Genomic DNA, 11,037 nt, shown 5'->3' on the forward strand with positions numbered 1-11,037 from the left:
AAAAGTTTGGGAACCTCTGGCCGCTAACACATTTAACATAGTCGCATTGCCCCTTGCCATTTCTTGATATACGAAATATCCGACAAGCCCTGTAAAGAAGTAACCAAAATTATAACAACTGTGACAAAGCGCATGAAAAATGTCACAGCGATCCACACAAATATCTTAAGGAGTGTTGCTACTTGGCATTTTTATTTATTTTTGTTTTAATCGTACATTACAGGGCGTTCTCCAATTACAATGTACCAAGACAACAACAATAACAAAATAAATAAATACAAGAAATGGATAAAAATGTAAACCAAACATTTTAAACTTTATAATCCCTTAGAGTCTTAGTCTACTAATAAAACATAAATGCAAAAAAACTCTAAAGCACTAATTTCGCCAACATATTCACAAAATAAATAAATACAATAATATAAAATATACTTATAAATCAATTATCGATTTATTAAAATTCTGAACAAACATTTGTGAAATTCAAATATAATTGAAGAGCCTAAGTAGAACACAAAACTACAGAAAGGTAAGGTAAAAATAAATGTATGGTTGTACAAAATATTGAATATCAATAAAACAAAAAATATTGTACAAATAGAGCCTACCTATCCACGAGATCCCAAGCAGAATCGAAATTGCGGTCCGGTTGTGTCATACACCATAAATAGAAAAGCAATATACTTCACTGAGCAGCGCTTTTCATTTAGAACAGTGCAATACCAAGACAACTCCTGACGAAGTGCCTCCATATGATCGATGCACTAAGTAGCTTGTTTGTTTGTTTTGTTGTTTGGTTTTTAGGAGCATTAGCAACTAAGGCCACATTGCTCCGGGATATGCGGTGGTCATTCCCTGACCTTTCCGCATCCTCCATATTTGGTGGCGACGGGCTCGAACCCCGGTCTAATCAAGAAGCGTGTGCTATGCACTGCTGCTCCTTCCCACCTGGCTACGGAGGCGCCTCACTAAGTAGCAAACCTAGTTTTCTCAATGCTGCATACATAATGAGGCTATGTCCTACATCCAATAGCCTCGATTGATATTTAAAATAATCATTAAATAATTTCTCTCTCCCTTGGTATTTCAATATTTTAAGTTAATTTTTAACTTTTACTTGCTTCTTGAATCAATTCAGTTACTAAGTTCAAAGAGAAGAAATAGCCTAAATCAGTAGTTCTCAAACTTTGGTGATGTAAAGACCCTCTTTTAGCTTTAGATTTCCGAGGACTACCAAGCTTAACTATTGTTTCTAAGCTGTAAATTCTTTCACTTTATATTTATAAGAAATTTCGGGTATTATTCGTTTATTTCCTAAAGTATCGCTATGGTTCCTCGGTAGCATTTCCCAAACTGTGGTTCGCAAACCTCAGTTTGGGACACGCTCATCCCTAAAAACCGGATGGTTTTTAGGGGCAATTAATTTTCTAAACATTCAACTAGTATCAATAAATAAGTTAAATAAAGTTTCCCTACCTCGATAAATCTTCAAAAAGATATTGCGATGATAATCACTTGTTGCATCTCTGCCTTGAAAAATAGGAAAGATTACGAGCAGACGATCAACTTCACAAAGGTGTCATAAATCTGCTTTAGAAGAGTTTTCAGTAACGTATGTGCTAAATGCTTCCATTCATATAGTACAAGCGAACCATATTTATAGCCATGACGTAATTAAAAATTAGTTTACGTAATTCAATGCTTCGTGGAAATTTCACAATAACACAAATATTAACTGCGACCCTTCAAAATACGAAAATGAATTGCTGGAATATTGCTATGTTTTTCAGCAAAATTTTAACACACACTCCGAAATAAACATAGATTTCAGGACACACAGAACATAAGTTTCACTGACAAAAGTTTACTACCTAAATATTAAATAACATTGTATCTTATTAGCAGCTTATTGAAACTGAAAGCAAAAAACTATGAACTTCTTAATCAAATCTCCCTCAAGTTTACTTATCCGTTGCTACCAAAAGATGCAAGACTTAAGCGTCACCTAACTCACGCATACTCTGATTTAGTAATAAAGTTAATCTCTAATAATACTAAAATCAATGTATGGCATTTACGAGAATTAAAACGTAGGGTTTTAATTTAAAACTTTAGAGTTTTAATATCTAACAAAAATGAAGATATATTTACAGCATCAGTTTTGTTCTTTTAAAAATACATTTTCAACTTTTTTTTTTTTTTATCATACGAGCAGTCAAATTCCAGAATTAGGCAAACAGGCTAAATAGAAAGTAATAAATCAAAAGTTTATACCAGTATATCGTCTTCTGAGGCGATATACTTTTGACTCTTCACTGGCAACTTTTATAGCAAGCTATAACTAGGATTTCATTAGTTTTTAATTTTCTTGTTTCATTTGTATAAGAGCCACGCCAAGTCTTTAATGCTTGGATGCATTAAAGCCTTTCTGCTGAACTTGGGAATTAATTACATATTGTATGCTCGTCGGTGGACCCCGAATCAATTTATAATAAGAGGAAGTCGGTATTTTAGTACATTCCTCTTTCAACACAGCTGTCAATTCAGCTACTGATTGCGGACCTGTTTTGTTGTTTAGCCCGAAGCAGACGTTTCATTTCATCCCAAAGATGTTTGATGAAATTACGGTAGGGGTTTGAGGTCCAAAGAAGGTTTCGCATGCCCATGTCTTCACACCAAATCACTACAGACTGTGCCGTATGAAAATGTGCATTGTCACGCTGATGCAGAAAAAGTTCTTCTCTCATACTGCTGCTACAGTGTAGGAAGAGTGAAATTGTCTAGAATTCCAATCTACCTCATGGGATTCATTGTTCTGGAAATGATGACCAGTGGTCCAAGCCATAAGAAACAACCTAAGTCGATGACGCACTTCGCCAAACTTCACAGTTCAGACAACGCATTCTAGTATATAACATACTCCGGATATCTAGGATTATCCGGATATCCTAAGACAATTTTCCAACGTTCCAGGAATCAATTACGATGGGCTGTGTACGGAAATTCGTCGTTATGCGCTGCGTACTGTGATATTCGATTTTTGTGCTGCAGCTCTTTCATAAAATCCGATACCCTGCAGCATCCTACGCGCTGCCCCTGTACTAATTTCAGCTTCTTTGGCCGCCCTGAACTCCTGCTAACTGTATACCATGAGAACTAAACTAGTGGGATCTGCATTGTGTTCTTCTGAGCGCTCGCCGTTATCATTCTGTCCATTTCTTTAGTCTACCCGAACATTTCATGGATGTAGTTTCCATTTGATAATTACGTCAACCAACTTTGCTCACAGTTCGAAGCGCAGTCACTAAGCTCAATGCAGCTACCCATTTACTATATTTCGTTTACTGCTTACTTGTGGCGTGAACGTAGCTGCTTTTATACCTATTGCTGACACTGAGACAGCGGGTACAGTTAATTGGTACAGGATGTCTGGATACTTTTGGCAGAATGGTGCATACTGAATAACGATTCCATAACGCATATTTTGCAACTGGAACTATAACTAAGACTATGTTTGTGCTTTGATTTTTTGACAAGACAACTGTGGCCATGAGGAATCAATGTATTGAGTCTGTAAATTGCATGTATTCTTTGATTATTATCTGTTTTTTTTTTTTTTTTTTTTGTTTGTTTGTTTCTTTCTTCGTTTGTAGGTTGAAAGCTCGAGTTTCCGGAAAGAAAAAACAGTGTGAACCTTTCTCGAAATCAACTAACCCGCCGATAATAGTCGGAACAATTCTTCTTTCACAAAATTAAAATTCTATCATTCTATACTGTACTTTTATTGGATTCGTTTAAATCTTATATAAACTGCCATCTTCTCACGACAGTGTCTTCTTGCATAGCCATTCATTTCAATCGTAGGAGTTTTTGATATGGTTGCTTGAAGTTTACATACTGTATTTATATGGTATTTTGAAAAGTTGTTATGTGCCACTGTGCACCCTAGTGTAATGGCATCCAATGAATTTTTTCCTGGTTGTATTGATGTGTTGGATGCTGATCGATATTTGAGATATATAAGTGCGCCTTATTTTGTAGATTGGTTTCTGCTCAGATAATACTGTGAGGAGGGGAGGAGGGAGTGGAATTAGAAAGCAGAGGAATAATCACTGCTGCATCGGCCCACAGTTTCTGCCAGGAATACAAGCATGCGTTTTCATCTTTGAAGGAGTCGCAACTGGTGACAAGTCGCGCGGGGTTAACTTGGGGTGTTCATGTGTTATCGTGTGCATCATGCCTTAGCAAGTAACACAGTAGTTATAATCACCGTTCCCCCAACTCAGGGTGGAATAGGCCCAGAATCGAATCCCGTCAATGACAAAGAAACTTTTATGGTTTTTTTTTTTTTTTTTTTTTTTTTTCATTTTCATTTCATGGCTGAGTAAATCGCTTTCAGGCAAGGACAGCAAAGTTAATATCCAGTAAACGCGGTTTTTCATCCAGCAAAATAGGCAAACCGACCAGAGAACACCTGCAATCTTGTGTACATAATACATATGGGTAGATGAGCTGTCTTGGGCGACTCTAATGTAACAATATGATTATATCGTGTGCATCATACGAGATTTGAAGACAAGATTGTTGTTTACTATGAAGGTAAAGTTACTCTGTATTGACATCCAGTCAATACAGAGTAACTTAACCAGGAAGTCAGTCGAAGCCACGAATAATTCGAAGTGACACAAGGGTAGTTACCCAGGCAAGACAGATTATGCCTCTTTCAGCAGGATATGTTTTGCAGTACGTGTTAATTTATTTCCACAAATTATGTTTTCTCCATCCATGAACTGCTGTTGAGGATGTCTATCCATGGAGGACGATAATTTACAGTTGGGAGCGGGCAGGCCTTTCATTACTGGGTGTAGGACTTTCACTGTGAAATGACGATTCAGAAGACGAACATGGACATTGGCATTATGAATCGTCCATTTCATACTATCTTCCTTCATTTTCATAACAAAGAAGTCCCACACCTCTCAACCCAGAGGGGTTTGTGGAGTATGAAACGAAGTATGGATTTTTATTTATGAACAGAGAAGGCGCTCTGGTAAAGAAGACAGACAGACAGATAGAGATCGAACAATCGTTGTTAAGGATTTGATTAGCGATGCGGTTGTTTTAATCATTGAAAAGTTTCAGTTAATGCATTGATTGAGTACTGATAAAGAGCTGCCAGTTTCTATATTCTTACAAAACAGATGGCTTGATATCGAGCGGCAGGCACTTATGATTGTAAATACAAGAGTACAGATTTAGTAATGGAGTTACTGTATAAATTCATCGAATTAATCCCAGGGGTTCACATCTGGTGAGTATGGGCCTGGCACACCCAGGGTCCTCAGCTGAATATCATCATTCTTCTCTTCCTTGGTGATTCCTTTCTACTTCTCTCGCTCTCTCTCTCTCTCTCTCTCTCTCTCTCAGGATAATTCAGAAATTTTTTTTTTGGCTGGTGCAGCATAAGCCTCAGGCTTTCTTGCACCCTACGGCTAATAATAATAATAATAATAATAATAATAATAATAATAATAATAATAATAATAAATACAACCTGGAGCAGCTGAAGTGGAAACAGGCGAGGTCATGATATCCAGAATAGTGGACGAGTGGAAGAAGACCCTAACAGAATTCGAAGGAATGGACTCCACAAAGACTCACGTGATACCGAAGCAGAAGCCGAATAGAACCTTGTGGAGAATCACAGACCACCTGAATCGGCACATAATACCGCATTACCTCGACAGCAATGGTGCAACACTGGAGGCCATCCACACAGCCGTGTATTGTGCTGTGGTAGCAGACACGAGGATTAATGGAAGAAAAGCGATAGACCAGCAGCAGAAGAACGGAAAACAGAAGGAACCACCAGCTTGGGAAAGAAGACTTCAGCAGAAGATAGAAGAATTAAGAGTCAAGATAGGCTAATTGACCCAGTACCAACGGGGCAATAAGAGAAATTAATTGGAAAAGTGAAGAGCACCCTCAAGAGAGACAGCGACCACAGCAAACATGAGACAAAAAATCAGAGCATAGGGGAGTACTTGGACACATTGAAGCAGAACCTCCATGCACTCAGCAAGAGACTACGACGATACAAAGAGAGCTCCAAGAGTAAAATAAACAACCGAATCTTCGATGAGGACCAAAGAGGTTTCTACAGGAATCTCAGAGAAGACGGGAAACAAAGGAACGGGCCACCCGAGAAGAAGACGATTGAGGATTTTTGGGGAAACATATGGAGCAGGGAAGTAAAACATAATAGCCGAGCCACCTGGATAGAACTAGAACGCAAGAAAACCAAGGACATACAAGAAATGAGAGGATGGGAGATTCGGAAAGAAGAAGTAAAACAGACGATCAAGAACTCTCAGAACTGGCGAACTCCAGGAATAGATAACGTCCACAACTACTAGTACAAGAAGCTCACTTGCACATGCAAGCACCTGGCAAAGCAGTTCACCCAGATGCACCCAGAGACAATCCCGAAGTTTCTCACTCAAAGAATCACATATCTGAAGCCTAAAGACGAAGATACAAGAAACCCGGCGAAACATAGGCCAATCACCTGCCTCCCAACAATGTACAAGATCCTGACCAGCTGCATAACCAGGAAGATAACAGACCACTTGGAGAGCCAGAGCATAATGGCCGAACAGCAGAAAGGATGCAAGCGACTGAGCAAAGGATGCAAGGAGCAATAAACAATAGATGCTGCGGTTATGAAGCAAGCATACAAGAAGTGTCGCAACACGTACACAGCCTACATCGATTACCACATGGCCTTCGACTCTGTGCCTCATAGCTGGCTAAGAGAGGAGCTGAAAATCTACAAAGTCAATCCGATAATGGCAAACTTCCTAGGAGAAACTATGGTGGAATGGAGTACCACCATTAAGGTCGAAAACATGACAACCAGGCTAATCCACATCAGGAGAGGAATCTTTCAGGGAGATGCCCTGAGCCCATTTTGGTTCTGTCTAGCACTTAACCCTCTCTCTACCATGCTCAACAGTAGTAAGTACGGATATAACCTCAAAGAAGGAAGGAAGAACCTGTACCCTCACCCATCTGATATATATGGATGACATCAAGCTCTACGCGGGAACCGAGAAGCACCTTCATCAACTACTCCAGATCACCAAGAATTCAGCAAGGATATTAGGATGAAATTTGGCCTAGACAAATGCAAGACCCACGGATTGCGCCATGGAAAATTAGTCAACCGAAACTACCAGCTGCAGAGTGGTAAAGAGATCGAACCCATGGCAGAGGGAGAGGCCTACAAATACTTGGAGATGATGCAGGCGCAGCAGTTACAGCACAAGGAAATTAAGGCCTGCCTGACCGAAAAATACCATCAGAGACTCAGAAGCTTGCTGAAAGCAAAGCTGAACGGAGGGACCACAGTTAAAGCCATAAACACCTATGCAGTCCAGTGCTAGTGCTAACATACTCCTTCGGGGTCATAGGTTGGACTAACACCGAGCTGGAGGAGATCATGAGAAAGACAAGGACAATGATGACCAAGAGCCGCCAACACCACCCGAGAACTGCCGTGGAGAGACTGACAAATGACCGGGAAGAAGGAGGAAGGGGCCTGATAGACCCCTTTGAGCAACAAAAGACAGTGATAGTTAAACTGAAGGATTACTTCCAGAAACACATAACAGCACTCCACCAGGTCATAAGTAAGAGAGACAAGCGGTATACCCCACTCAACCTAATTGAGGAGTCCCCACCAGCCAGGAGGTACAAACGAAGCTAGAAAGAAGATCAGAGAACCCAGGACAGACACTACAATGATCTCCATCAGGGTCACATAGATAAAATTGCTTCCAATGCATGGCTCACGAGCCGGACGCTTTCCCGAGACTGAAGGATTCACGCTCGCCATCCAAGACCAGGTAATCAACACCAGGAACTATAGAAAATACAATACCAAGGAGCCCAGAGTGTTAGATGACATATGTCGACGATGCCATCTGGCCTCTGAAACGACCCAACACATCACCGCGGGATGCAAGGTGATCACCCAGACTGAGTACACACATAGACACGACCAGGTAGCCAGGATAATACATCAGAAACTAGCAAGGAAATACCAGTTGATCGAAGAAAGTGTATCATACTACAAATACGAACCCCAGGTAGTACTAGAGACCCCCAACTCACAAGCTGTACTGGGACCGCGCCATAATAACGGATAGGACAATCCCGCACAACAGACCGGATATAACCCTTGTGGACAAGAAGAAAAAGGCTACATATCTGATTGATATAGCGATACCTAACACTGGCAACCTGCAGAAAACCCATGGGGAAAAATCAGGAAATATACGAACCTATGACAGGAGATCAAAGAGATGTGGCATATGCAACAAGTAACGACCATCTCGATCGATCATCGTGTCAACCACAGGTATGGTGCCAATTCCTACATAACAGCCTAGCAGCAATAGTTCTCCCAGCGAATACCTACAAGGAATTCTAGAAAGTCGCAATCCTGAACACCTGTAGGATTGTCAGAGACTTCCTCGACCAACAGTAACACCAGACATTACAACCACCCTGTGTACTTGGTAACAGCCCCCCTCACGGAGTGAAATCCCCCAATCAGGGAGAAATAATAATAATAATAATACATTTTTTTTTTTTATTTTACAATACAATACAATTTTATTTATTAAGAGAATTCGGTTACAATAATAATAATAATAATAATAATAATAATACAACACAATACAATACAAATTTATTTATCATTTGAATTTGTTTACAGTACAAGAACTCGTTAAGAAAAGTAAATTTCTTGACAACAAGTTGCAATTCATCAGTAAAATCAGTTTTTGCATACAAAATTGTTAGCTAACAGAAAAGACAATGAAGTCATTACACATAGTACATTCCACTCTGTAAATAGAGGTAGTGATTGATCCGCATTGAAAATCTATTCTACTGTATCACTGAGTATCAAAAATTTTCTTATTGGGAATTTTAATTTGGAGATTGGATAACTTCTCCTGAGCTGAAATCAACGCTTGCCAACAAGTTATTTGATATGTTCATTGTATGCCTATCTCCAAATCTATTTAGTACCCTAGAGTGAGGCAAAACAACTGCTTTTGGATTCCTTAAGTTGTGTGAAACATTCATTTGTTTCACACAACAACAACAACAACAACAACAATAATAATAATAATAATAATAATAATAATAATAATAATAATAATAATACACCTTAACGAAAATATCATGCTTTGCAAAGATACACCTTCAAGCGAGAAATCAACTTTGTCTTCCAGTCCTTTTGGCAACAAGAAAATCCCTGATGGCAACTGCTCTTCATACACTAATATTATTCTATAAAAAGTAGTGTTTTCAATATTTATTAACTATAGTGAAGACACATCATATTTAATATCTAAGTGTGCTGATTATACAAAGATGGCCATGGTGGTTAATGACAGTAGTCGTGATATAATATTCAAACAAGACCACGACAAATTAGGCAGGTAGATTAAAAGTAGCAATTCAGGTTTAACATTGGAGGCTTGACGTAGCCCAGTGGTCAGGAGCGAGAGTGCATAGCACGCGTTCCTTGAATGGACCGGGATTCAAGCCCGTGACTACTAAATACGATAAATATTTGTATTGACGATTTATTGTAAACTCTACTGACTTGGTTGTCGTGCCGGAGTATAAACAGAAAATTTATTTATTGATAAACGGAAGGTGCATTTGGGGTAGTAATCTCTTCGGCAGTACCAAACAACTCAAGGTAGTGGAGGATGTCGAATTGAACAGTGTAGTGGTAGCACAGTGAATATAATCATCGTCCTCTCACACGGGATGGAAAAGGCCTGGATAAATGAGGCGAGGAATTTTGATGGGCTTCTTTCACAACGTGGCTGAGTTAGTTCATCTTTAGAGAGGATTGCCTGGTTTATTTCTCCCAGAAACCTAGGTTCTTCGCCAGCAAAGAGCAGAGGGACCAAAGTGTACTGACACGTCATAACTTTAGTTTCTTTGGTTCTTAATGCACACCTAAACTGAACTCTAACCCATTTTCCCTACAACTTCTTAGTTACAGGATAAATGGACACTTTCCCGCGGTATTGATCAAATAAAGTATGGAAGCATAACACACGATGTCTTCGGATTTGGAGCAAGATATTATTAGATGGTGAGAGAAAGCAACTTAATTATGACAATAATGTATTTGAAGGACAGTGCAAAAGTAATTGATGTGGCGCATAAAATAGAATTTTTCTGGGAAAGTGTGTGTGTGTGTGTTTGTGCTTATTATGGAACATTTTATTACATCCAAATCACTTTTTGGCGTTTGGGCCAATCCTTAGCGGGAGGCTAGTGGAACATCTAGCGCAATGCACCCAATGTCCTTCCTACTGTCCTTTTTTGAACCTTATTTCTTGCACCCGAGTCTCTGCTTTCTAGGACCGGTCTTTTTTTATCCAAGAAAACTTCAACATCTCTGGTAACTGTGTTGTTCATAGAGTTGTGCCAGACTCTTAAAAAACAGTGAATCTAAAGAAACAATCTGCAAAACAAGTGGGCACTTCTAGTACAATCTGTAATAACAGTTTTAAATTATATGTTCATAAAATTTGTTGCTTTGCAACTCAGATTACTAATTTGCCCTACTGTTGTAACACATAAGACTGTACCTTATGAACAACTAAACAGGTTTTAGCACTCAGAGGCATATTTAATAATACAGAAATTTCCATTTAGCATTAGTAGAGGCATACTCCCATTTCACCCCTCCATTCGTTCCAAATGCCTGTACTGTTCAATCTTAAATTTATTTAGGCTATCAACTTTCACAACAAAAGATGGAAGTCTGTTCCACCAATCAACCACCCGGTGGCTAAAGGCAAATTTCCGCACATCTATTCTACAACTGTCTTTCCTCAATTTGAATCTGTGCTCTCTCAGATTCTTAATCTGAGCGAGAAGAAGAATCCCATCAGCATTCAGCTTGCTCAACCAATTCAAAGCCTTATACACCTCAAT

This window comes from Mastigoproctus giganteus, chromosome 7 (genome assembly GCF_048544385.1).
Source record: "Mastigoproctus giganteus isolate SK-2022 chromosome 7, ASM4854438v1, whole genome shotgun sequence".
In the NCBI taxonomy this organism is placed as follows: Eukaryota; Metazoa; Arthropoda; class Arachnida; order Uropygi; family Thelyphonidae; genus Mastigoproctus; species Mastigoproctus giganteus.